The sequence below is a fragment of the Antechinus flavipes genome, chromosome 1 (assembly GCF_016432865.1).
Source record: "Antechinus flavipes isolate AdamAnt ecotype Samford, QLD, Australia chromosome 1, AdamAnt_v2, whole genome shotgun sequence".
In the NCBI taxonomy this organism is placed as follows: domain Eukaryota; kingdom Metazoa; phylum Chordata; class Mammalia; order Dasyuromorphia; family Dasyuridae; genus Antechinus; species Antechinus flavipes.
The window spans coordinates 23,906,831-23,934,101 of record NC_067398.1 but is presented as its reverse complement, the minus strand read 5'-3'; the positions used below and the strand labels follow the sequence as shown (position 1 = coordinate 23,934,101).

The following is a 27,271-nucleotide window of genomic DNA, read 5'->3' as shown; positions in this document are numbered from 1 at the left end:
GTGTGAACCCTAACAAATGATTTCATTTCTCTGAGCACCATTTGTGAAATTAGCATGCATCAGACCAGCATTTTTAACCTATTTTATCCTGTGGACATTCTGTAGGACCCTATGGACCTTTCTCAGAATGTTTTAAAATGCAAAATAGGATTACCAAGGAAACCAACTAGATTAAAATACAATTATCAAGATAATGGATATTTGCTACCTATACATCTACATCTTATTAGATTAATATATTATCTCTGTGTCATCTGTTTTCTTTATATCCATCATCAATACATGATTTATCATCCATCCTTGCATCTATATATCTATTCGTTATCTATCTGTCCTATCTTTGTTCATCATTTATCTATCTATCTATCCAACTATCTGTTTATCTTTCTGTCTATCCGTCCATCTGCTTACCTACCTCTTATTTCTATCTTATGTATCTCTATCCATCTTTCTTGTATTTATCTATCCATTTATCCATCTACCCATCTACTTATATATCTATTCATCCATCTATCTACCTACATATCTATCTATCTATCTACCTATCTGTCCATTCATCTGTCTGTCCATCTATCCATCCAGCCATCCATGTTGATCCATACATCTATTTATCTATCCATCTCTATCCAACAGTCATCTGTCTAACCATCCATCCATCTATCCATCTTTTTATCCATCTTCTACCTACCTATCTCTGTCTGTCCATCTGTCTTGTCTATCTATGTCTGTCTTGTCTATATCCATCTTTCATCTATTTATCTACCCATATATCCATCCATCTATCTACCTATCTATCCATCTATCTACCTACCTACCTACCTGTCCATCCATCTACCTATTTACCTACCTATCCATCCATTTATCCATCTATCTATCCATCTTTTCATCTGTTGATCCTTCTCTATCTCTAATCATTCATTTATCTATCCAGCTTTCTATCTATCAATCCATTTCTCTATCTGTCTCTCTTTATCCATCTCTCCATCTGTCTGTCTGTCTGAATAGTTCACACCTCTGGAGCAAAAGGAAAGTGTTCGTAGAGGAGCAAATTCTAGCTACTGGGGGGCCAGGCTTCCTGCAGAAAGTCTCCTTTCTTGTACTCTGAGTGTGAACCACGGCTCCCTGAGAATCCTCAGCACTCGCTCCTCCTGGGCCCCAGTTGGCAAGCCTCCTGGGTAGGGCTTAAGGTAGAAAAGTCTCCCAGGTTTTGTTTTCTTCTTCCTTGTGGAACATCTTTGCTTTTAGTGAACTCCCTCTGAGCAGATGAAAACTTTCCCAACACCCTAGAAAGTTCCTTCCCCACACCCTGCCCTGCCCACTCCCTTCCCAATCTCCTTCTTCCTCTCCTGTTCCTTTTTGTTCCTCCCTCTGCCTTTCCTGTTCTCTTTTTCCTCCCTCTCAGTCACAGGATTTTAGATTTGGAAAGGATCTGAAATGGGCCTCCTCTCCAGCCTCCCACCCAGTGCAGGAATCTCCTCTCAGCATCCCTGCCAAGGAGGTCATCCAGGCTCCCAGCCTCAGCCCGAAGACGCTTCTTTGATTTTTAAAAAAGTTTTCTTAATGCCGTTTGTTTTTCTATCTCAAGTCATTTCCGGATAGACCCCCCTCCTGGCCTCCGCTGAGCCTTCCCTTATAAAAACAACAACAACAGCAGCAGCAGCAAAGTGAGCAAGATGACGAGCAGCTCACAGTGAAGATCAGAGAGCCGAGGATGGAATGTGCCCAGTCTGGGTCCCCGGGCCTGGAATGCACTCCCTCCTCAGCTCCGGAAACCCCTGACTCCCTTTCGAGGCTCAGTTCAAGTGTCACTCCTGCCAGAGATCTTCTCTAATTTCCCCCTCAGTTCGAGGCTCAGTTCAAGTGTCACTCCTGCCAGAGATCTTCTCTAATTTCCCCCTCAGTTCGAGGCTCAGTTCAAGTGTCACTCCTGCCAGAGATCTTCTCTAATTTCCCCCTCAGTCCCGCCCATCACTGTATGTTTATTTAATGCAAAAGCCATTTGGGAAGTTTATCAAGCCACTTTACTTCCATGGGTCTCAGTTTCCTCATTTGTAAAATAAAAGGCTTAGACTCTTGACAATTCAGGTCTCTTCTGTTTCTAGATCTGTGAGTTCTGCACCCCCCAAGGGGAATGGAAGCTCCTTGAAGGCAGAGACTCTCACTTTTAACAAACGTATCCCTGTATTTTTACAAATGTATCCCTGGTGATTTGTGCAGAGTGAGAACTCATAAATGTATGTTGGTTGATGTACGGATCCATCCCATTCATTTTTTCAGATGAGGAAACTGAGGCTTAGGATATTAAGTCAAGCAGTCAGTAACAGAGCTGGGAATCCACCTCTCCTGAGTTTAGCCCTCTTGGCATGGCACCGTACCCATGGGCACCATTTCCCACCCGAAGTCACCTCTCTTACATCGCTACCTCCTGGACAAAAGGAAGACTGTGTATTTCTTTATCTCCTTCCTGGAGCTGAGATCTGTTATAATTATAAAGGCATATGAAGCCTCTTTGTGTCCCCGAGACAGCCAGCCTGTCCCTGTGGCGCTAATTGGAAGGTTCTTTGTTCATGTATTGAATCACAATCTGTCTCCCTGTCCATCTTCCCCTTTCCTTGAGTTATAGTGGGCAAGGGGGCTATCAAGAGCAGGGGAAAGAAAGCAGCTTATTATTTTAGCTTCTCCTACAGCAAAAATAACAACAGTAACTAACATTTATATGATAGTTTCAGTTTATACAGTCCTTTTCTCTTGTCATTTCATCTTTCCCACAACCCTGTAAGTTTAGATGCTATTATCTTCATCTCAATTTTACAGATGAGAAAAACCAGGGTCAAAGATTGAGTGGTTTCCCCAGATTACAGAACTGTTGATATCAGAGGCGGGATTTGAAACCAGGACTTCCTGACTCTGAGTTTTTTCCTATCCACTATACAGGATCTTCTGGACCAGATCCTGAAACAGTTGTTAGCCTTGTGTAGGGTTGGAAGGCAGCAGAACTTTGTGATAACTGTGCCTATCAACTATTATTTTTAACTGTGGGTACATCAATTGGTAATTGAGCATGTAGGATGTGCTAGGTAGGCAATGTGGAAAATACAGAAGGGTAGATGATGTAGAAGGGAAGGCAAGATAACGACCAAATGACCAGGGCTTTGTCTAAGAATGACACAGATTACTCACACATGCTAAATGAGTTCAACAGAGGGAAATTGCTCTTTGCCCAAATCATTCTTTTACTGGCTCATGGTCTAGAGTTCCGGTTGCAAGTCAGAGAGAGGAAATAAGGGGAACGATGCAAAGAGAAGAATAAGCTATCTGATCACAGCTTCTACCCAAATTCAAAAGGAGCAATTTGTTTATCTGGCAGAAGAGGAATGGGGTAAGGAAAAATGAGATTAGAACAATAGAGTAAGATGGGTAGCCCTGCCCCAAAATGGACTGGCCTATCTCAGGAGGTCATAGGTTCAATGATTTAAACCTAGAAAGAAGGATCCTTTTAAGTCATCCAATCCAACCTTCTTCATTTTATAATTGAGGAAAATGTCACTTAGGAGAGAGGAAATGACTTACCAAAATTATACAGGTAGCTGGTTAGTGACCTATTTCAGTCTCTTCATTGCTCCAACATGAGTCCCCCATCACTGGAGATCTCCAATCGCAGGCTGAATGGCCTCTTGTTTGGGATCTTGTGTTCAGATACTGGTTGAAATGAATAATAACTTCTGAGGTCCTTTCTGACTTGGAAATTCTGAGTTTGTGGAATAGTGTAGTTTGAAACTGGTATAGTCCTGAGGTTGAACTGGAATGAGGAGCAAAAGGTCCTCAAGTTTCCCTCCTGACCCTGGACCTCAGTTTCCTTGTCGACAGACTGTAGAAGGCTGGACTTTATGATCGCTGAAATTCTTCTAGCTCTAATGAGCTCTGATTTATGAAATGGAAGATTTGCTAAGAAACGGTAGATTTGTGTAGAAGGGCTATGTGGGAGTGATGATGGGTGAGGAGATATATGGAATGGGATGGGGAATTCTATAGAAAGGAGGAATGCAGCAATGTGAATTTATTGAAAACTCTATGAGATATTCCATCTTATCTAAAAGTTTACTAGCTTCCACTGGCCTCTAGCATAGACAGGAACAGCCCTAGAGAACATTCATTTTGTTTAAGGTTGAATAAAATCTGTCAAATGTATTTGCTTTATAGTTTTAAGGACTTAACATATTATTTTTCTTCTGGAGGATTTGCTTTTTTTTTTTTTTTTTTAAAGGATCATGAGTAAAGAAAGGGTCGTGCTTTACACAAAGGCGTGTATCTCTCATGGTAGAATTTCAGTGACTATAGAAAGGGAGACTTCCTCTTGTTTTCCTAAGTATACCATGTTTGTAGGCAGCAGGCGTTCTTCCCACATGGATACACAAGCTTCCCATTACAGCAGAGAATGACATAAATCGAAAAGGACTTAAAATGAAAGTCAGTTTTATTCAATCAATATTTATTAGATAACTTTATGTATTCAAGACCCCTCTAGTAATGAAAGAAGTCACAGCCTCCACCCTCAAGTATCGAGAGTAACAGATGGAACATAAATGAGCATTGGGATAAAATGGGGGTAGCGGGAAAGGGACATGGGTCAATGAAGGCTTCATGGAAGAGGTGGCATATACACTGAGCCTTAAAGGAAGGGAACTTCTTTAATAGGGTAGACGTGGGGACAAAGGTTGGGGTAAAAACTCATCTAAAGAGACACTATGGTATAGTGCTTAGACTCAGGAAGACCTGAATTCAAATGAGTAGATAATAGTACCTAGCATTTACATAACATACTCATTCATTCTCTCTCTCTCTCTCTCTCTCTCTCTCTCTCATTCTCTCTCTATATATGTGTGTGTGTATATTTATGTATATTTACATAACTCTTTTTATACATAACAAGTTATTCAAAGCTCTTTACTCATTCATATTATCTCATTCAGTCCTTACCACAACCCTTGGAGACTGGTGCTGTTATTATTCCCATTTTATAGATGAGAAAACTGAGGATGATAATTTAAGAGATCTGCTCAGTGCTAAATGTCTGAAGCTGGATTTGAACTCAAGAATTCCTGCCCTAGATCTCTTGGATTACCCATGGTACCATCTAACTCCCTAGGTGTTCATGTGTATAAAGAGCTTCCTACACCTAAAAGTCCTACATAAATGCGCTAGGATGATTGTTATTCTAAGCTGTGTGCAAACACGTGGAGATGGGAAAGGGCGAGATGAGAATGGTGGATGATCATCCAGTTTAGGTGGAGTCAAGAGTACATGTGGGAGTAGTGTGAGATAAGGCTGGAAAAGTAGATTGCTGCCAGATTGTGGAGGCCTTTGAATACCAGGCAAAGCCGTTTGTGGGTTGGGTTTTTGTTGTGTGTGTATGTATTTTAAGGGAAGTGCAGAATCTTTTGAAGCACAAATGCCCATTTTTCCTGGAAAAAGGCACTAGGGTTTTAGAATGAGAAATGAAGCATGAGAAAGTAGTGATAATTTTCAGGAGGGAGCGGTATGGCTTTTCCAGCCAAATTGACAAAGACCCTCCCACAAACAGCCCCTTTTCAAGGGTTCCTGAGATAAAAAGACCCAGCATGTGTAAGTAGCAAGTTATGAAACAGTCCTCAAAGGAAAATCCATTTTTTCCTTTTTTAGGAGTCTGATAATCCTTATAGTTTGGAGAAAGGATGTGTTAATCCTCTAGCTTGTCAAAAAGCATTGTTTTAAATGCTCAATCCAAGTTAGTGGGGCCTCCCTCTACTTTAAATAGCATAAGCCTCCGAAGGGATTGTTTTATGGCCGAGTACCTCATGATGAGGTGCCAGTTACTAAATGTCTCAGAAGACAGACTTGCCTTGTATAGAATTGTGCTCTTTGGCCAAGGTGGGAGAGGACTACATTTCCCAAGATGCCTTGGCCTGGGGTACAAGCACAAATGAAAATAATTCCATTTCACAGGAAGCTGTTTGTCTATGGCTCGATTTATTGATTGTGGAGGGGGGACTCCTGGAGAGAGAGGAGAGGATAATTGGAAGGCTCTGTTGAATTCATGACCTCAGTATGCAGTGGCCAGCCATACAAGGAGTTTGTGTAGCACCATTATGATTGGAAAAGCAAAGAAGGATGGGCTACAGCCTAAGCCCACAGGTCTTAACAGCAAGGGATGGGTTCCCTGCTGAGGCTGAGACTATTAGAACTGGGAGTTTTGGAGGAGTTTGAATCCACTCTGCAGGGGAGGGGCAATGAAGCTTAACTCATTTAGCAATGTGGTGGATAACTTTTTTTTGGTGCTTTACTATGTTGTTCAGGATTTAAAAAAACTTTCAGTGCTGTTCTGTTGTTTTGCTTTTTTTTTTTTTTCTTTTTAGCACAGAGCAAATGAATACGTAGCCCTTAATCTCGTTGGTTCCCAGTTTTCAATCTAAATGGGAGCAAATCAGTGACCTCTTTCAATTTAGAAAAGAGAACTCTCCCATCTTTTCAATCAGTTCATAGAAGGTTTGAAGGACATTGGAGCAAGAGCTTCTAAACCTTAATTGATGTACCCCAGTGTTGAGTGATGGGTCTATTAAACTGCGTGCTCCTGGCTCTTGAAACAAGTTCAGGTGATTAAAGAGTCTGACTGCAGAGGAGCCGATTGTATGTTGGATAACCTGAAGCTTACTTGACAACGATATTTAGCTTGGAAGAAAAGTTTGGGTTTGGAGGGGATGATAACTATCTTCAAATATTTGAATGGTTGTCTTATGGAAAATAGGTTCATTTTGTTCTTTGTGGCCCTCGAGTAGAAAACCAGGGATAATGTGTGGTAGTTACAGGGAGGCATGTTTTGGTTCATTGCTATCTGACGATTAAAGCAGCCCTAAATTAAGGAGTATTTAAACAGAGACTAAATAACCTCTTTTGCTGGTGATGATACAGAAGAATTCAATGCTTTAGACAAGATTTTCTTTTTCAATTCTAGAATTTCATGAGTCGACGCATGACCAACGAGTAATATATTTGGCTTATTTTGGCCAACATTGAGAGAAATGTTGGCTTTGGAGTAATAGGACGTGGCGGCAAACTCTACCGCTTAACTTTACTGAACCACCGTTTCCTTATTTGCAGTTAGGTCCATGTTGGTGTGAATGATGATTCCCATGAAGTGATAGCATCATCTGAATTCTCACTGCATATTTCCATTAGGCTGGAGCCAGCTACCATATTTTACATAATTATAACTTTAATAGTGTGAATTGAAACATGTGATCACTTGATGCTATTCATTTTTCACACTAATTGGAGCCTAGCTGCACAAACTAAAAAGGTTGGATTAGATAATTTCTAAGGTCTGCTCAGCTCTAAATCAGCAGACTTGTTTTATGCTAGAGATTATTCCTTGAGATCGTCCCCAATTTACCCTGTATATACCTTGTTTGTACGTCATCTGCATGTTGCATCTCTCATTAGACCACGAAGACCAGGGATAATTTTGCTTCTTTGAAGCCCCAGAACTTAGCACAATGCTTGGTATAACAGATGTTTGATAGACGCTTGTTGACTTTTTTAAAAAAACTATTTTAATGATGCCTTTTGTTTCTGTATCACTGTTATTTGTGGATACATACATCTTACTTCTTCCTTCTCCCATTGGACCTCCTGAATCAAAAACAAAACAATTGATTCTATGATATTATGTCTTCACAATCCACCCCTTCTGAGAGGAGGAAGATATGTTTGGTTCTCTGGGATCATTCCGGTTTTTTTTAATTACTCAGAGATTAGCTTCCTTTTACTGATCTATTAGCTTGATTATTGTAGTCACTGGATATATTGTTCCTCTGCTTGCTATTTCTTTGCATGTTTCATTCTGTATCTGTTCATACAAATCTTCCCATGTTCTCTGAATCCAATTATTTTTCTTCTCTATCCCTGGCTTCCATTATCTTGTTCAGTTCAAAAGGAAGAGGAGCTTTTCTAACCAAGTAGGACACTTCCTACCAACTTTTTGTGCCTTTTTACTCATGTCATTTTAGCACATCTCAAACAGCTACCATCACAAGACTTGGAGCCAAATGTGATTCTGATGACCAACTAGGTATAGAATTTGACAATTGGAAGAGACCTCAGTGGCCATGTCCAACCTATAGATGAGGGATTCTTAAGTTTGGGTTCTTTTTCATAGATGCATTTTGCAGCTGGTAGTGATACACCCTTCTGCATTAAATTTTTTAATGCACAAAGTAAACATATAGAGAACTACAAAGGATCATTTATATTGAAATAAAATTATTTAAATATATTTTTAAAATTTCAGGGATCCCAGGCTAGGAACTTTTGTTGTAAACCAATGGAATTCCCACTATGACCTACCCAATAAGTGACCATGAAGTGTTGTGCTTAATAGTGTGCATTTATTAAGTCCTTACTGTGAGCAGGGCAATGTGCTAATCATTAGGGAAACAAAGAAAGGCAAAATAATTCCCTGCCCAGCCTCCTCCTTTTACAGGTGATGAAACAAAACCTGTAGAGATCAAGCACTTGCCCAAAGTTGAATGTATCAGAGCCGAATCTAATACTTGTGCCTTTTTTCCACTCCACCCCAATTTTTTTTTCCATAGAAAATTCATTTCACTTTTCTTGTAGGTGTCATCTCAGTGGGTTTTGTTCAAAAGGTAGTGACGTAATAGAAATATTATTGCAATTGACTTCAGGAAGTCCTAGGCCAGAATCTGATTTTATGTTAGCTCTGGGACTATAGGCAATTTACTTTCCCCATCTGAGTCTCAGTTTATTCATTTGTAGAAATAACACTAGGATTGTTAGGAGGATCAGAGGAGAGGATGTGTTTGAAGTGCGTCAGGAAGTTTAACGTGATTCTTGTCAGCTATTATTTTTACACACCCAAACCTTAAATGAATGTCCCTAGGAATTAAGAGTGGGGTCATGGAAGAGTTAAAGCTGTCCCTCCCCCACCCCTGTTCAGGCTAAGATGAAGGAAGTCAGTACATTCCAAGCTATAAAGAGGATGCATGGCCTGTCCATATGTTAAAATGGAAACAAAGATGATTTTGAATCCCTTCCAGGGACCTTTACTTATAGTTTTCCCTCTCCTCCCCCCACTCTAAGCCCCGATTCTGCTGAGGGTGACCGTATCATTAATCATATGGCTATCGTTCGCCACTCCTGGCTCAGGGGTCATGATGCTAGTCCACTGAGGGCACTGTTCACTTTCCGTCAACTTCGACTTTGCAGCTATTTCTATTTGAGTAGCTATTTGTGCTGGGTGGTGAGGCAGGGAGAAGACAAAGTTGTTTCTCTCCCCGTGCCCAGTGGGTGATTCTGCCTGGTAGGACGACTCTAGGGAAGAAAATCGAACCTAATGAACCTTCTAAAAACCCATCAAAACCATCATTAGACTTTTCCATTCTTCTTTTAAAGAGTCTCATCTTCGTTATGTCCTTCTCTTTCTAAGCAAGCTGAGCATGGAATGGAAGCAGAGTTCCTGTTGTTGATGACACTGGGATGTCTCTTACTAAGACTGAATTAGATTAAATTTCTACTAAATTGCTTCTTGCGTGGTACTACTACTACTACTATTTACCCTCTCTCTGTCTCAATTTCTGACTGTCTCTCTCTTTCTCTGTTACTGTCTTTCTCTCAAATGCTTCTGACTCTGGGATTTTGAGGGATGGGTGAAGCTCCAAATTGACCTCCCACACTGTGGATGAGAAGTCATTTCAGGAGCACTGTAACGTTGACTTTGGCCTCTGAAATGCACTGATGTCATTGGATGACAATGTTAAGTATGCATCAGTGTGTAGCCTTAAATAAAACTGCCAATTAATAAACTCGTTTTTAATGGAGCTGTCAGAGATGGACCTCGAACTCCTCCAGTCCTGGGGCCTTAAGTACTTTGCCAGATGAGCTCAGGGAGTAGCAGCGCAAGACCAGACTGGACCTGTACAGACTTGTGGCTGATGTATGCTGGATGGGATTCCCATTCAAGCCCTGGCTCATTTACAAGCCAGGGAAGGAAGAGTAACTATTGGATTTCCCAATGCTCAGCGTGAAAGGAAAATGGTTCTAACCATTTCCATAAATGCCTTGTAGAACAGCAGAAGATTGCCAGTGGGACCATCATCTCGGACTTCTGAGTGATTTCATATACAAACAGGCTCGTTGCGGATGAAGCAAGGTTTGACAGCCACCATGGCAAACCCACTGGAAGGTCAGAACCACTAGCCAAATGAGATCAGTTGAGTCAATCAATAAGCGTGATTTAAGAGCCTGTAATGTACAGAGATAAAAATGAAATAGTCCCTGCCTTCAGAAAGTTAGGAAGCTTTCTGAGGAGGTGATTCTTTATCTGTGGGCCCTCAGCTTCTGATTAGTTTTGAATTTCATTCAATATTTGTAATTCTACCTTGAAATTCATTCAGGGACATTCTCTGTTGATAGAACTATAAATGGTCTTGTGCTCTGAAAAACTATCAGGACCCTTGTTCTAGACCAATGGAACCCCTTTTATAACCTATCCAATTAAGTAATCATTGAACCTCTGTGATGGATAGGAAGCATTTATTAAACATCTCATGTGCATGATATTGTGCTAAGGACTGAATAAAGACAATTCTTGCCTAACCCTCTCATTTTACAGATGAGAAATTAAGATCCAGAGAGATAAAACATCTATTAAGCCCTGGCTGTATACCAGCTTCTGTACTAGGTACTAGGGATGCAAGGAAAGCAAAAACACAGCCCCTAGTCTCAAGAAACTGAAGGGGAGACTACATGCAAACAGTTTTGAAAGATATGGGGAAAATCATTTAATTACCTTTGATCCCAGAGATCCCTCTGCTGGTAATATAACCTAAAGGTGTCGAAGATAGGAAGAAAGGCTTCCAAATGTAAAATATTAAGAGTAGCATTTGTGTGTGTGTGTGTGTGTGTGTGTGTGTGTGTGTGTGTTAGTAAAACACGCAAAAACATATACACAGAGCTGGAAACAGTGTTGCCCATTGGTTGAGTAATGACTAAACAAGTGGTATTTGAATGTAACAGAATGCTGTTGCACCTTAAGAAAGAAAAATCATGAAGATTTCAGAGACATGTGGGAAGATTTACATGAACTAATGCAGAGTGAAGAAAACAGATCTGGAAAAACAAAACACAGAGACTACATATTACAATATTTTTAAAGCCACTAAAAGGCATTCGAGGTTTAATGACCATTCCTGTTTCCAGAAAATGAATAATGATGAAACATACCTCCCACATCTGGATAAAAAGGTGGAGGATTCTGGGTGTGAAATGTTGCATCTGCAATTAGACTTAGTCATCATGTCCATTTATTTGGCTTAAATGTTTTTCTTTCTACTGGGGCGAGGGCAGGATGAGAGGGAGAAGGAATTACCAATGTAAAAACAAAAAGATAAATAATAGGACTTTTTTTTAAGAATTAAACTCAGCTCCACAGATACTTAATGTGAGCCCATTGCTATTTCCTGAGACTACAAAAGCAACAGCAAAACCATCTCTGTCCTTTAGAACCTTCTTCAGAGCTATTGAAGAATCAGCACACTCAACATGACTGCTTCCAACCCAACTCCAATTGCCCCATCCCTAGACCCTCTTCAGTATTAATGTTTGCATAACTAGACATTATTTCCTGGCATCTATTAGTACTATTAATTTCCTCATTACTGAGCATCAAAACTCTAGGGCCATCTTGGACTCTATTCTCTCTTGCTGCCTTGTGCAAAATTGCCAAAAAGTTTTATCTTTCTAGAAGAATAGACTTCCCTGAAGAATTTTCCTTGGCCTCTCTCAGGGCATATGTCTTTAATGGAGCCATTATAAAGACTAATTAGAACAAAGTTTTTAGGTGTGAGTAAGAGTAGCTTTTTATTGGATGCCTAATTTTGATTTTATAATAGCTTTGAATGCTTATTCAGATCATATATTTATTCAGCAAACAGTTATTGAACCCTTATTCTGTGCAAGACTGTGACAGATGCATTTATTTCAATGAATAAAGCAATTATTAAGTGTTTACTAAGCCAGGTGGTGCAGTAGAATGCAGGGCCTTGAGTCAAGAAGATTCATCTTCTTGAATTCAAATTTGGCCATAGACACTAGCTGTATGACCTTGGGCAAGTCATGTAACCCTCTTTGCCTCAGTTTCCTCATCTGTAAAATGTGCTGGAGAAGGACATGTCAAGCCACTCCAGTATCTTTGCCAAGTAAACCTCAAATGGGATTGAGAAGAATTGGGCACAACTCAAATAACAAATGTGCAAAGCATTGTGCTGAGCTCTGGGGATGATTTGCTCTCAAGATCACCTTTTGATGGAAGAGACCACCTAAATGAAAGGTTTCAGCTATGTCAGGTACAAATATCCCATGATTCTTATTGTGGCAAAACATATTACTACTGCTTCTTTAATATCATTATCTACTAGAGCTATTCCCAGGGCTTTTGAGTTCAGTATCCAAGAGGAGATGATAAACACAGAGAGAAGCTAGCAGGGAAAGTGTGGACACAGCTGGTTGTCTCATTGGAATGCACTGGAATTTCCTCATGCAATAGCCTTACAGAAAGCAAAATTAAGGAGAATCAGGAGCTCACTAAAAGCATTGGCTATTCCATTCAATTGCTTGAAATTTCAGTCTGTGACCATGTCTATGATCTCACTTGGGGTTTTTTGGCATAGATCCTGGAGAGCTGCTCCAGCTCATTTTACAGATGAGGAAACTGAGGAAAATACACTCTGGGCCTAGTAAGGTCACTTCTGGCTGGAATTTGGTGCTACCAGGATCCCAAAAGAGGTATATGTCTGTCCTCTCTGATGATAAAACCAGGAGCTAAAAGAAACAAGTTTCTGGGAAACAGAAAATTTTTTAAAAGAAAAGAAAAAATGTCTTAGGCACTTTAAAAAAATCAAAATTCAAGACATAAATGTGAGGCTAACCTACTTAAAAATCCATGAAATTAATCAGGCAGATGGTAAGCATTTATTAAGCACCTACTATGTGTCGGGCACTATCCTAAGCCCTAGGGATTCAGAGAAAGGCAGAAAACAATCTCTACTTTCAAGAAATTCCCAATCTAGTGGAGGAGGTACTTTGAAGTAGATACACAGGCCTATAATTAACCACTACCCACCATTGGGCTTCACTTAGTAAATTGTTGAACATTTTTGAGCAGAAAAGTAGTGTTTCTGAAGCTGTGCTTTAGAAAAAAAATGAAACTGTAACAATATCAGAAAGGAAAGAATAATAGAGTTAAAGGTACCAGTTGAGTGATTATTGAAAAAGTCCATGTAGTAGGAAATAAGTGCCTAAGTTTGGCTGATGGAGTGGGAGCAGGAAGAAAGAGGTACATGAGAAGCATTTTGGATATAAAATTAGTGGATTCAGCAGTTTTGCAATGAGAGAGAATAGAATCCAAAATGGCCCTGGGGTTTTGATTCTCAACGATGAGGAAATTTAATAGTACCACTAATAGAAATTGGAAAATCAAAAGGAAGGAGGGGCAGATTTCTAGAGGAAGACTTGATTTAGAATGTACTGAGTGTGGTCTCTGTTCTGTTTCATATTATACTCTTCTGTCAGTCAACTTTCCATCTCCCGGAGTCTGGAATGCCTTCCCTCCTGACCTCTGCTTTCTAGAATCCTAAGCACAGCTCGGGTGCCACTTCCTGCATTTGAATCTTTTTCAGATGTTAGGGTTCTCCCCACCTTGAACTTACCTTTTTATTGTTTTTTTTAATATGTTCATTATGTTTTTTACCTACATATAGGTATTCCCAAGTGGAATGTAATCTTTATGAGGACATGGCTCTTGTTTTTGCCTTTGTATCCCTTTGCCTTTACTCAGTGTCACTTATAGGTGCTTGAAAAATGTTTGTTAACATTGTTAACTAGTTGTACTAGTTACTAGTTGTAATTTTCAGGAGATTGTTTTGAAATGGAAAAGGAAAATTTAACCTGAGTATATAGCACATAGATTAATGTCGGTATCACCTACTTGCGTAACAAGAACCTAGAGGGCTTTGAATTGTGAAACGCCTGACCAAAGAAAAGTCATCATAAGGACTATCCAATGGAAGGGATGGAAGAAACCATAGAGGTCACAAATCTAGTGGCATCCAAATGGGACCATTACATCGTATATTGTACATAAAGATCCTTTCAGGCCATATTTTGACTTGGAAAATCACATTTTAACATTATATTCTATTGTATTTTTTTCTTCTAAAATTTTTACTTATTTTGTTCTGAACTTAAGGAATAAAAGAAGCATCTCCATATCACAGTTGAAAAAGAAGGGGGTAAAAACATGATTGGGAAGTGTTTTCATGTACAATTACATTTTAATCTGATTTGGGCTGTACTCAGGAGAGTAGCCTAAGGAGGGCTACTTATTTAATCCCTTTGATTTCACCCAGCCTCATCCCTTTATGGATGAGGCATGAAAGGCTTGATAGGCAGTTTATTTCTGAGCTAAGTCATGCTTCTTGACCTCCAGTCCAGTGGATTTTTTCTATACCATTCCTCTGAGTAGAAAGAGAATATTTCAAATCGCATGATTTGGGGCATAGATTCCAGAAGCAGGGGTGTCTGAGATCTTCCATTCACATTGAAGCTTTGCCTGTATTATCTGGGGCAAATTATGTAATTTCTCTCAAGCTATTTTTTTCTGGCCAAAGATTATTAGCCCATTCCCTTCCAGGTATGTGAGAACAGACAAGGTGTAATACCTTGAGATTATCAAAAGGGAGGAAACCAATTATATAACGAAAAGAGCTCTGGTTCTGGTTCTGGAATCACCCCCCCCCCAGCTCTGCCGCTTTCTGCCTATGGGACCTGGCACATTGCCCCAACCTTGGGTTCCTCACAAGTAAAATAAGGTGGTTGGACAAAATGACTTCTGAGGTTATTCAGGATCATGATTTATTAATTACATCATTCAGGGCCTGGATTTATTAATTACCATTAGTTATTCCAAATTACCATACATGTGCAGGATTACAGAAAGAGACATGGATTCAGAGTCAACATAAGGTACCTAATCTCAGTTCTCTACTTAGAACTTGGGAATTGTTGGCTAAGTCACTTATTTCCTCTGGACCTCTGTCTGTAAAACTAGAAGGTTGGACTCAGGGATTTTTTTTTTCCCTGTCTTCTTTGGCTTTAAATCTTTGAGAAGTACTCACTTGGAGGTAGAAAGAGTTGAGTTTAAATCCCACTTCCGATTCAGCCTAGGTGATCCTGCTCTCAGGCTTCCCAACAATTCCCTAAGACTGTAGGTAACAGGGGAAGGAACCTAGTTGTATTGTTAGCTTAAGTCAGTTAAATATCAGATCCATTCAATAATTCTGTGACCATTCTGGAGACAATCCAAGGCCTTCACCTACTGCTACTCAGTGCAATCCTGGATCATATCACCCTGCCTTTCATTGACAGATGCTTGCAGAATACTTTCTACTCTAAATGTAGGCCCAAATGTGGGCATAACGGTCTATTTTTTTTAAAGAATCATGTAATTGGTGCTGATAATAAATATTAATTGTTTTTTTAGAATTGCCAACTTCGTTGTTCACATCTCTGTGCCAAGAAAAGTTTGTTATGTTCTCATTATCGAATGTTGACCTAATGTTCATGGTACTTTGGCACGATTGCCTACAGAGATTGGTATCTTGACTCCTCATTAGGGATAGAATTCCAGCTATTGGAAACTCATAAGCAAAGGCACAGAGAGAGGAAAGTACAGGGTGTGTGTGAGGCAAATAAATAGGCTAGTGTGACTGAGATACCTGGAAGGAATTGTGTGGGAAAGGAAGATGATGGAATGTCACCATCTTGCACTTGATTCGGTAGATAATAAGAGATCAGACATTAAAGGATTTAAAATTTTTATTTCAATATTTCAAACATCTGTAAGTTTACTGGTGTGAGAATTGTCTTCACTGATGCAGATCTCTACCCCTTTATACATTACTTTAAAAAAAAAATCTTTAAGTTGCAGGCTTCCTCCCCATCCCCCAAAAAAATCATTATCTGGTAGACAAAGTACTGGAGTGAATTCTTGGAACTTGACTGGGCAGGTTCTAATGGCTCATCTCTAGTCCAGTGTTGTAATCTTGGACCCCGACACCATAACCTTCAAAAACTAGTTGATACCATGACAAGGCATGCCAGCGGGATTTTTATGGACATTTGAGCAGTTGATTATCATTTAATAAAATTGTTAGATTCATCTCAGGAATTTCTTCCATCGCTACTTTATGTTAGGAGTCTTTACCTCTACTTGATGAGCATTTTAGCAAACAGAGCAGAAGGATAAAGAAATAGGTAAGATCATTGTATCATCAATCAATCAATCAAAAAAATTATTGATGAGCCCACTCTCATACATCTAAGAAACTGTATACAATAAATAGGAAGGACTCGGAGATATTAATTTGAATGTTAATTAATATTAAATACTAATAACATTTTTCTATACCAGAAGTGGAAAATCTTTTTATTTCTATCAAGGATTACTGATACCAGAGAGAGCAATAAAGAAAATAATATTTGGCAGTTCCATATAATAGCTAGTTAAAGGAGAGGGAAGATTAAGTAAAGACTTAAAAGTAGCATCCAGAGATTGAGAGCTTGGTGGAAAAGTAAAGGAGATGAAGGGTGGGAGGCTGAGTTGCTTATTAGAAGAGTATTAATGAAGGCTAACAGTTCTGCTTCTATCCCACTGTTCACTGGGCTGATAAGTTCTCATCTGTTATCACTGCCCTGTGAAATAATAATTAGCAGATTAATCACTGTTCATAGATTTTCAACTGCTCTTTTTTCTTAACTCTGCAGAAGCTTTACAATGTCAGATACTCCGGGGAAATTCATTTCCGGCCTCTGTAGAAGCAGTGGCCAGAACAACACCACTGTAAGAAGGATAACTGGAGATAGTTGGTTGAATTTAATATGATATATTTTCATATATTTCCATGGCCACTCAAAGTTTGCTGTAAGCTGTTCATTTTATTTTGGCACATGGTGAGTAGGTAACTTAATTGATTAAATCAAATGAGATAACGTAGTGAACGTTCTTTACAAACAATATATTAGCTATTAATAATATTAATAAGTAGATTATAGATTTCTCAAAATCAGGAGCTGCATTTTATTCCACGTGTGTAGCCTCACTACCCAGCATAATCACTATCACTTAATATTTGCTGAATTGAATTAAAGGGTTACTTGAAATCAAAAGGAGGCAAGCTGCCTTTAGCTTTCCCTCTCCCCAAAGAATTCTCATCTCTGGTTTATATTAATAGGGAAAAGCCATAATGTGAATTATTCAGAATGAGGTCATCTAAAAAGTTTTTGTTTGGCATTGGAATATTCTGAATCATTATGTATAGAGCAAAGGTCCCTTCTGAAATTAGCTCTGATATATCAAGATTTGAATTGCTTGGATATGTGGCAGCAGGGCAGCAAAAGACAAAGACCAGGAGCTTTCTCGGGGCTTGTGGCAGACAAGGATAGAATTATAGATTTTCTAGGGAAAATTCACCAAACAGGTATTAATGCCTGACACGTACAAAACAGTGTTATAAAAGTTGTTAAATGGTTAACAAAAATCACCGATTGGATATAGACACCAACCATTTAAATTGGTTTTAAATGTTCTAATTTTATTTGTCCATATTTAAGTTTTTCTATTATTTAAGTCTATAGAAATTTCATTTTATACATAAGGAGATCGATTGTGTCTTAGTAAGAGTAAGTAATGTGCTCAAATCTTATCGCTACTAAATGGCAAAGAGATTTTAAACTGATGTCTCCTGACCACAGATTCAATATGGTTTCCACAATGGCGTGATGTTGAAATGTTGATTTGTATATATGTATGTATATGTGTGTTGAGTGTGTGTGTATAAATGTTTGTGTATATGTACATATAGATCAAAATGTTGATTTGTATATATGTATATATATGTTTATTTGTGTAGATGTGCATAAATGTTGAAATGATTTGTATATATATAAATGTTTGTGTATATGTACATATATATTGAAAAGTTGATGTGTGAATGTATAGATATATAAATGTTTATTTGTGTATTGTACACACATATTGATATGTATATATATATAAATGTTGACTTGTATATATGTACATATATACAGAGATGCTGATTTATGTATATGTGTGTACATATATATACATGTTGATTTGTGTATATATACATATATTGAAATGTTGATGTGTGTGTATATATATAGAAAAGTTGATTTGTGTATATGTGTATATATGCATGTTGATTTGTGTATATGTACATATATATTGAAAGGCTGATTTGTGTATATATACATATATACCCACATGTGTGTACACACTATGGTAGCAGATTGTGCATGTATGTGTTGTGTGCATGCGTAATACATACATATGCATACATCTTCTGCCATTCCTAGTGTGTGTGTGTACTGTGCACGTGTATGTTTTGAATAAACATGTGTTTACACGTGTGTATGTGGTAGTCTAGGGATCTTAAGTCAATCAACTCTGCTAACAGGAAGAAGTTAACGCTTAGTTAACGCCCTTTGAAATCAAGACACCTGGAGAATTGTGGAATTGCCCACCTGTGTCTGTTCCTAACAGGCGTTTTATCGTGTCTAGCCAAAAAGTCTACAAGAGGTCTGAGCCTTTTATTCCTAAGGTCTTAACAAAGGCCCTTTCCTGAGCTGGCGAAGGAAGTACCCAATTGGGACATTGGTGGAGTTTAGCTTTTTAAACCCCCTAGAAAGTGAGAACTCTTGTCCTTGGAGCAGAGGCATTTTTTAAAATTGCCTTATTCATCCATTTATGGTAGACTCGAGGGCGGAGCTGGGGCACAGGAATTCATCAGTCACATTTGTGGATCCCGATGTCCTTGTGTCCTGGTCCTCCTGCCCCGAACCAGAGACCGTGGCCCCCATTTGTCAGCAATGTGTGAATTGAGCTGTCTTTGTATCTAGAGGCCCTTCTGCAAGGACTTTCCAGGGGGTGCGAGGCGAGCTTCAGGCCACAAATACGGGGCTCTCAAGGCAGAAATAGGAAGGGTCTGTAATGATTTGGTTTTAAGGCTCCTGACTACACATGTGCCCACTCGACCGGCATCTGCCGTAGCCGGCTCGGAGGTGGTGATCCAGAGATGAGGAGGAAGCCGCCCCAGATTCTAAGGACCTTTTCGGGTGTTTGCACTTGTGATCTCTGGCACCAGAGTGGATCACGTGCTGGGCTGGGAATCTTCAAACTAGCTGTGTGGTTCTTGGGAAGTCACTTAACCTCAATTGCTGAGAAGAGGAGGGGAGAGACAGAGAGTCAGAGAGACAGAGACAGAATCAGAAAGATAGAGACAAGGAAATATAGAGACAGACAGAAAGAGAAAGAGATGGAGAAATACAGAGTGATAGAAACACACACAGACAGAGATAAAATACAGAGACACAAATACAGAGAGACAGACAGAGATAGAGAGACAGAGACAGAAACAGAAAGATAGAGACAAGGAAATACAAAGACAGACAGAAAGAGAAAGAGATGGAGAAATACAGAGAGACACAGATACAGAGAGATAGAAACACAGAGACAGAAACAGAGACAGACACAGAGAGTTGGAATCAGGCCCTGGGTCTGAAACTTGTGTCAGCTTTTATCTACATGTATGACCTCGGGCAAGACATCTCAAGCCTCTGGACCTTACCTATAAAACCAGAGGGATGGTCTGGAAGGTCACTCATAACTCTAAGTGTGACCTGAGTGCACACGGACAAGGGCAAACATAGCCTAGCAGCCGTAATCTTGGAATCACTCCATGTAAAGTTGGAAGGACCTCAGGGAATTCAGTCTGAAACCCTCATTTTTTTTTTTCAGATAAGGACACGTGTGCCCACAGGGATTTTTACACATGAAGCAAAACCAGGTTCTGTCCCACATGCTCTTACTCAAGCTCCCACATTCCTTTTTTGCAATTCTGAGCTCTTTCTTCAGATTCCTAGGACTTTATAAAAAAAAAAAAAAAAACAAAAAACAAAAACAGGCTGATGCTCTTAACTAACAGATTATTCACTTAACCAAAAGGAAATGTCTATCCTAACTGAAATGGACAGTTTAATCTTCTGAATGAAGAACGGACTTTAAAAGGGAAATGAGGTAAGGAGTCATGGGAAGGAGAAAGATTCACTAATGTGACTTGAAGTTATAGTACATGAATTTAGGAAGTAATGAAATCATTTTCCTTGATTTATTCAAATGCAGTTGGCTTAGCTTTAAAGAACATTCTAGCTTCTCCTATAAGACTTGTCCTCTATCCTCTCTTTAAAGAAATTCCACATTGTCAGTAATTTTCTTTCCTTATCTTTTTTCCCTTCCTCCCCCTCTCTCTTTTCTTTCTTTCTTTCTTTCTTTTCTTCTTTCTTTCCTTCCTTTTCTTTTCTTTCTTTCTTTCTTTCTTTTCTTCTTTCTTTCCTTCCTTTTCTTTTCTTTTCTTTTCTTTCTTTTCTTCTTTCTTTTCTTCTTTCTTTCTTTTCTTTCTTTCTTTCTTTCTTTTCTTTTCTTTCTTTCTTTCTTTTCTTCTTTCTTTTTCTTTTCTTTCTTTCTTTCTTTCTTTCTTTCTTTCTTTTTCTTTTCTTTCTTTTTTTCCTTTTTTCTTTTCTTTCTTTTTTTCTTTTTCAGAAGTTACTTAACTGTTTACCCCTGGCACAATGGAGGGAATGATCCAGATCTACTTTGCTTCTCTCTTACCACTTTGTCCCATTTTTGCCATTGTTTGTATCCATCCATCAGCACATTAGGGAAGCCAAGGCCTGGAGGGAACTTGTTCCAACATAGCCACTTGCTTTCTCTTTTCAGAGACATCTCTGTTGCAATCCCTCACTTGAGCTTTTTATTTCCAATTTTGATTTGAAATTGGGAATAAATATGGCAGAGATGTTGCTTAGATATTAAACTGTGCTTCCCCCCCAAAAAAATTGTTTCAGAGGTAAGCCAATTATACTTGGCATTTATGTATCTAAGAGAAAAGATTGGGGGAATTGGAGGTGGGGTGCTATTAAATAGCACTCCATTTATCCTCTCACATGCTATTAATGAAGGTTATTTGCAGAGTTCTTGCACCAAAGAATTTTTGCAAAGGGATAGAGGACAGAAGCACAGGCAAAAGAAGTCCCTTATCCATTCTCTGTACTCAGAATTGCTTTGTTAAATGAATATCATTGAAATCCCCACCTGGGGAACCAATGGGCACTTTTAATAAAACAAAACAACAACAAAGCCCAACTTGGTACTGGAGATGCGTGCGGTGTTGTATGGCTTGGTTTCTCTCCGACACCGCTCTCCAAGGTGGCCCATTTCTGCTTGTCATCCCTCCTCTGGGGTCGCCATTGATTGCCTCGCCATGTGGCAGGTAGATTAACTGAGAGGCAAGGAGGTTCCAGTTCTCTTAAAATGCAGGCTAGGGAGATCAGGAAATAAAGACCCAATGTTGTGATTAGTCCCTCGGTTAATATAGGCTTCTATAAAATCTTCCCCAAGTTTTAGTGCATGGAATAGTGCGCCAGAGATGAGAATTCCATTTCTGAGCATTCCGAATCTTCCTCCCCTTCTCCTTCTCCCTGTCTGCTAGCATTCCCGCTGGGAGTCGGAGCTAAAGAGGAAGGGCATTGGGATGTGGGAAGGACCGAGGCCTGACCCTTCCCTGGGCTTGGCTTCTGGATTCAGTCTGGATTGTCTCCCCGTGCCTCCCATAGGCTTCTGCCCTTGACCTCAAAGACATTAACCATTTTATAAGGAGGTACTCTGGGCTGGCAGAAAGAAAACCTGTGTGATCAGAGACTTAGGCTTGGAAGAGACTCACATCACAGGTTATTTGGTCTCTTTATTTCACAAATATGAGAACTGAGGCTCTGGTAGCCTCAAAAATGGAATTTGAACCCAGACCCAGCATCAGTGTTCTTTCAGCTTCCTGAGAAGCTTTGTGCCAGACACCGGGCTAAGGGATTTAGCCCTTACCTTCAAGAAGCTTGCAATCTATCAGGAGAAACAAAAAAATAAGCCGTGTCAGGGGAAGGAGCTGGCTCTGTATGACTGGGCAAGATATTCAACTCTTTGTGCCTCATTTTATTCATCTATTAAATGACAAAGTTGGATTAGGTGTCTTCTGAGGTCCCTTCCAGATCTAGATAGAGGATAGCAATTTTTAAAAATTATAAAGTAATTTCAGGGATGGGAGGTATTAATGGCTGGATGCTAGGGAGCATCAGGAAGAACTTTCAACTTTGGAATCTGTATACACACACATATAAACATATACACACATATTTTTGTATCCAGCCATTGATAGAATTTATTTTGTTTGACAGCAAACACTGGAGTAGGGGGTTGAATGGGAGAGAAAATACATTTTTGTTCTTCTTTTTTAATAGAGAGGGTTGCTACAGATGTGAGATGTTTCATGCACTTTCAAATGACATTGTTGCATTGTTAGCTTTATTTAACTGCTTCGCTTTGTTAGAAGAGACCTCTCAGCAAGTGGAAGCAATCTGTAAGTGTTTGTGATGTAAAAACAAAACACATGAGTAAAACTTTGTAAAAATAAAAGCCTCATGTGGGATATGGTGCTTAGGCTGAGCACTGAAGGATGCTAAGAAGTGTGAGTGATGAAGGAGGACTGCAGATGAGAAATGGAATACTGTGTGTGGTTAGATTGGAGGGGGGAGATGGGGACAGCTCTGGGCTCAAAAGTGAGGGGATTTTTCATTAATTTAGGCAAGCCATTTATTTTTATTTTATTCATTTATTTTATTTATCTTTATTTCATTCTCCACATTTAGAAAATGGAAGTAATAATGATAGCCTAACAACTAACCTGTCTATGGTGCTTTAAGGTGTGTCAAGCACATTTCATCCTCATGAAAGTAAGTGTTTTGTGCCATTTTCCCAGGGAGAAAACTGAGCCAGGTGGTTAAAAAACTTTCCAATAGCTCCACAACTAATATGATGGAAGCAGAATTCGAACCCAGCTTCTTTCTATGTCTAGATCTTGTATTACACCTATACAGGTGTACAGGTTGTTTCTCAAATAATAAGAACTGGCCTTTCTAGAGCTCTTCAAGATTACATAACTCTTTCTACCCAGTACCTCATCTGAGTCTCACAAACAGCCCCATGTGGCACTACTGCAAGTGTGTGCGATTATCCCCATTTCACAGATGAAGAAGCTAAGATTCTGGGAGGGTTAAATGACCGACCTATAATTAATTATCCAAGTGACAAGGATCCAAGTGGGATTTGACTACAGATCTTCCCGCACTATATCTGGCTTATCTACCTTGCTAGATTGATACAAAGTAGGGGTATCAAAGCAGAAGTGAGTGGAAATCCTTGGGAAAGCAGAGGGCAGTCTGGTGCCAGATGTCATTATTTATTATTGTGCTTTTCCCCAAATCGAAACTCCCATCCCCCGCCCCTTCTCAACACTTCCCCCACTAGCATGTGACTCTCCCTCTGTGCCCAGGAGAAATGCCGTCAAATCATCAGTTCCTTCTTTACCAGCACAAATTCATTGCAAACTGGGTGAGGTCCCAGAACCTCAGTCTCTTTATTCTCTCTAAATCTCTTCCCAGCCCAGAGAGGAAATGAACCTCCCTCCCATTTGCAAAGGCTTAAACCAAGATTTTTAACCCAAGGCTCTCCATGACCGTGTTGGGTAGAATGTCTGAAGTGTCTTTGGTGAAGGGAAAGTCACCCTCCAGTAAAACTTAACCTTTTTTGTCACGTTCCCTTTGGCCATCTAGTAAAGACCCTTTCTCACAACAGTATTTTCAAATGCCTAAAAGACAAAGGTATACAGAGGGAACCAATCATATTGAAATACAATTTTTCAAAATATTTTCCAAAATGTTCATGGATCCCAAGTTAAGAAACCCTGACTTAAGATCCAAGTCTGGCTCTAAACTTGCTGCTTAAGTCCCACTCTCATGCTGACTTTTGGGTAGGTAGATGATCAGCAAAGAAGCTGGGGGGTAAAAAGAAGGATCCAAATGGTCAAGGATGGCTTACTGGCAGTTGCTGTCCAGAGACTTGTTTATTTCCTTATGGACGTTAGTGAGTAAAATATGTTTGGGCAAAAAGAAATCATACCCAGGACTTTTCAAGGCTGGAGCCAAATGGGTTTTTGTAGTGCCAGGAAGTACACTTGAATATTTCCCCTCACTGGTTGCTTTCTTTCTATTTATTTTGGGCTATACAGTAGTTTTATTATGGAGAAAGATGGAGGGAAAACATATTCACCATTTCCGAATTCAGCCAGAAACAGATCTGGAATTCAGGAGAGCTATTTTTTGCCTTCTCTCCCCAATCCATCTGCTTCCTCTGTATTCTGGTGAAGATTGCCAAGGGGAAAAGGGGACCGTTCTTGGACAGTGCTAGAGAAATGTATTTTTCTTCCTGGATTATCAAGTGATTCTTAAGACTAGATTCATCAACAAGCTTTTATTTTCATCAGTTTCTCCTGGTCTCACATTAAGAGGATATTCTCAGTAGATTTTCATTTGGATTGAGAGAGGAAAATTTTGTATCCCCAGCATTTAGCACATAGTAAACTCCTAATAAATGTTTGTTGACTGACTAATTTAGTGTCAAGTACTCGGAGGATAAAGATGAAAGAATATTATTGTCAGATGGGATGTCACTGGGTGTCCAATCAAAACTCATAACTGAAAAATGAATCTCTACTCCAGCATCCCTGACAAATAGTGATCCAGCCCTCCCACTATTGGCTGGTAAAATGAACATATAAATAATGAGAATCACCAGACTGATGAGTGACATGATATTCATGAAGACTAAAGCTCATGGTGAAATGGAAAAGGCCCTTGATTGGGAATCAGGAGTCATGGGTTCTAGCACTTTTGGTAGATCATCACTTCTCTGGGTTTCCCATTTTCTTCATCTGTGAAATGAGAAGTTTGGATTCAATGATCTCCAAAGCTTTTTGCCATTTGTAATTCTACGATTCTCTCTGGAGTCTACAATGGCAATGAGAAGAACTGGATGACTTGATCATTGGACAAATGAAAGTCAATCTCAGTAATGAATCCTCTACATAATTTTGAAACTGGCCCATAGATATCAATTTCTACTTGTTAACCAACAAGTCAATACTGACTCACAAAATCTCATAACTTAGGCCTATATTGTTGTTTGATTTTCATGAGCTTAATAATGATGATTAGTAGCACTTTTTTGGTCTGGACCTCTGATTTTACTGATGTAGAGAGCTCATCTCTATAATGATGCAGGTGGTACTCACCTGAATCTTTAAAAATTGCCTGTGGCCCCCAAAAGTGATCCAATCAGTGATGTTTGTTGACTGATTTATTAAATACTCACGTGTTGTATATCATGCTTGGCACTGAGGATGCAGGACAAAAGAATAAAGGAGGGAAAGAAGGAAGGAGAGAAAAGAAAGTGAAGGAAAGGAAAAGGAAGGCAGGAAGGGGAGAGAGAGAGGGAGAAAGGGAGGTAGGGAAGAGAAGGAAGGAAACGGGAGGAAGGAAAGAAGGAGAAAATAGAGAAAAGGAAGGAGAGAAGAAAGAGTGGGGAAGGAAGACAGGGAAAAAAGGAGTGAGAATGGAAGGAAAGATTCATTATCAAATATTGTCATATTTGTTAAGATAACTAAATAAAGATTAAAGAAAAAATAAATATATAACAGTTAGGAAGGAACTGTATCAGAAGCAGGATTTGACCCAGGTATTCCTGATTCCATATGGTATGATCCCATACAATAATAATAAGGATGATGAATATCATAATAATAGTGAAATATAATGAATAATGAAATCATTATAAAGCAAGTTGAGGTGTTCAACGTACTTTGTAGCCATTATTTCATCCTCTTGCACAGTCACTTGAATTTCCAAATAAAAAAAAAAAAGCTATTGCAAAGCCCATTTGATATGGGATATATCTGGCCTGGAGGAGACTCTGCAGAAGCCTAGCCCGGCCCAGAAAGCCATAGACCTAGGCCCTGAGACCAAGGATTTGGCTGAGCTTTCTAAGCTCCCAAGAGCCCCTAGGGAGGGCTTTGGATTGTGGTTGAGCACAGGCACACACACACACACACACACACACACACACACACACACATACACACAGAATCAAGCTGTAATTGTACCATCCTTATTATTCCAGCATGAATAATGAATCACTCAATATTAATAATTGCTCCTAATGTGATATAAACATAACAGGAATTGTGAGGTTGATGAACTGATGTGGAACCAAAGGCCCTTGCAGGTAACTGGCCTGAAGGCACAGAGCATTCAGCATCCCCACGTCCCCAGGGCTTGGGATTCATTAAACTTAGCTTATTTCCCAAGAGGAATAACATATAAGGAGCCCTCCCTTCCAAAGGGAGGAAGAGAGGGCATTCTGTAGCATCTTAAATCATAATATCCTAGTCTTTTTTTTTTAATTATCCTAGTCTTAGAATGGGAAAGGACCTCAGAGAAAAGCTCAAGGTCGACCTCTGCATTTCAAGCTGGGGGAACTGAGGCTCAGAGAGACATGAAGTGCTGGTTTTCTGAGCCACATGGTGTAGGAGGTGGAAGCTTGGTCCGGGAGCCGGGAACATCTGGACTTCAGGCCCTTGCAGCTGTATAACTGAATAAATAAGTCACTTGCCCTCTCCATGTCATAGGCAAGACTTTAAAGTCGCAAAGGTGAAGACCCGTGTTAGAGGGGGATTTTCCTGCATCCCCAGCCTCTCATTCCAAATCCAGAGCCTGGCCCATGACTCCAAGCAGCTTCTTCTCACGTACAAGCAGATGATTGGCCAGTGGTCAGCTTCTGGTCCTAAATTATGTCTCACTTGGGCTGTGTGTGTGTAGCTAGAGCATTGTTAATACCTGTACCGTATTCATGAACTGGGGGAGCGGAAGGTGATTTGGGGCCATCTTTGTGCCTTGTTTCTGTGTCTCTACTTGCCAAATGCCCCCAGGGCCATAGCACGGAAGTCACTAGTCCAGACTCGGCCATTCTGTGATTAGCTTTGTTTATCTACAGCCTTGGTTCTCTGTTAAGACCATGCATACATACGCACAGACATATACAGATAGATCTGTATGTGCGAAAAAAAAAAGATGACTTTCTTATATTTTTTAAACTGGTTATTACAAAGCTAAGAGGCCACCTATCAATCAGAATGTTCGTGCT

At 39.6% G+C, this 27,271-nt stretch overlaps 1 protein-coding gene across 1 annotated transcript in view; it reads left to right on the top strand.

Annotated features, from left to right (window-relative positions):
- PRICKLE2 (prickle planar cell polarity protein 2) overlaps positions 1-27,271 on the top strand; it is a 94,669-nt gene that overhangs the window by 9,029 nt on the left and 58,369 nt on the right. The window lies entirely within an intron of this gene.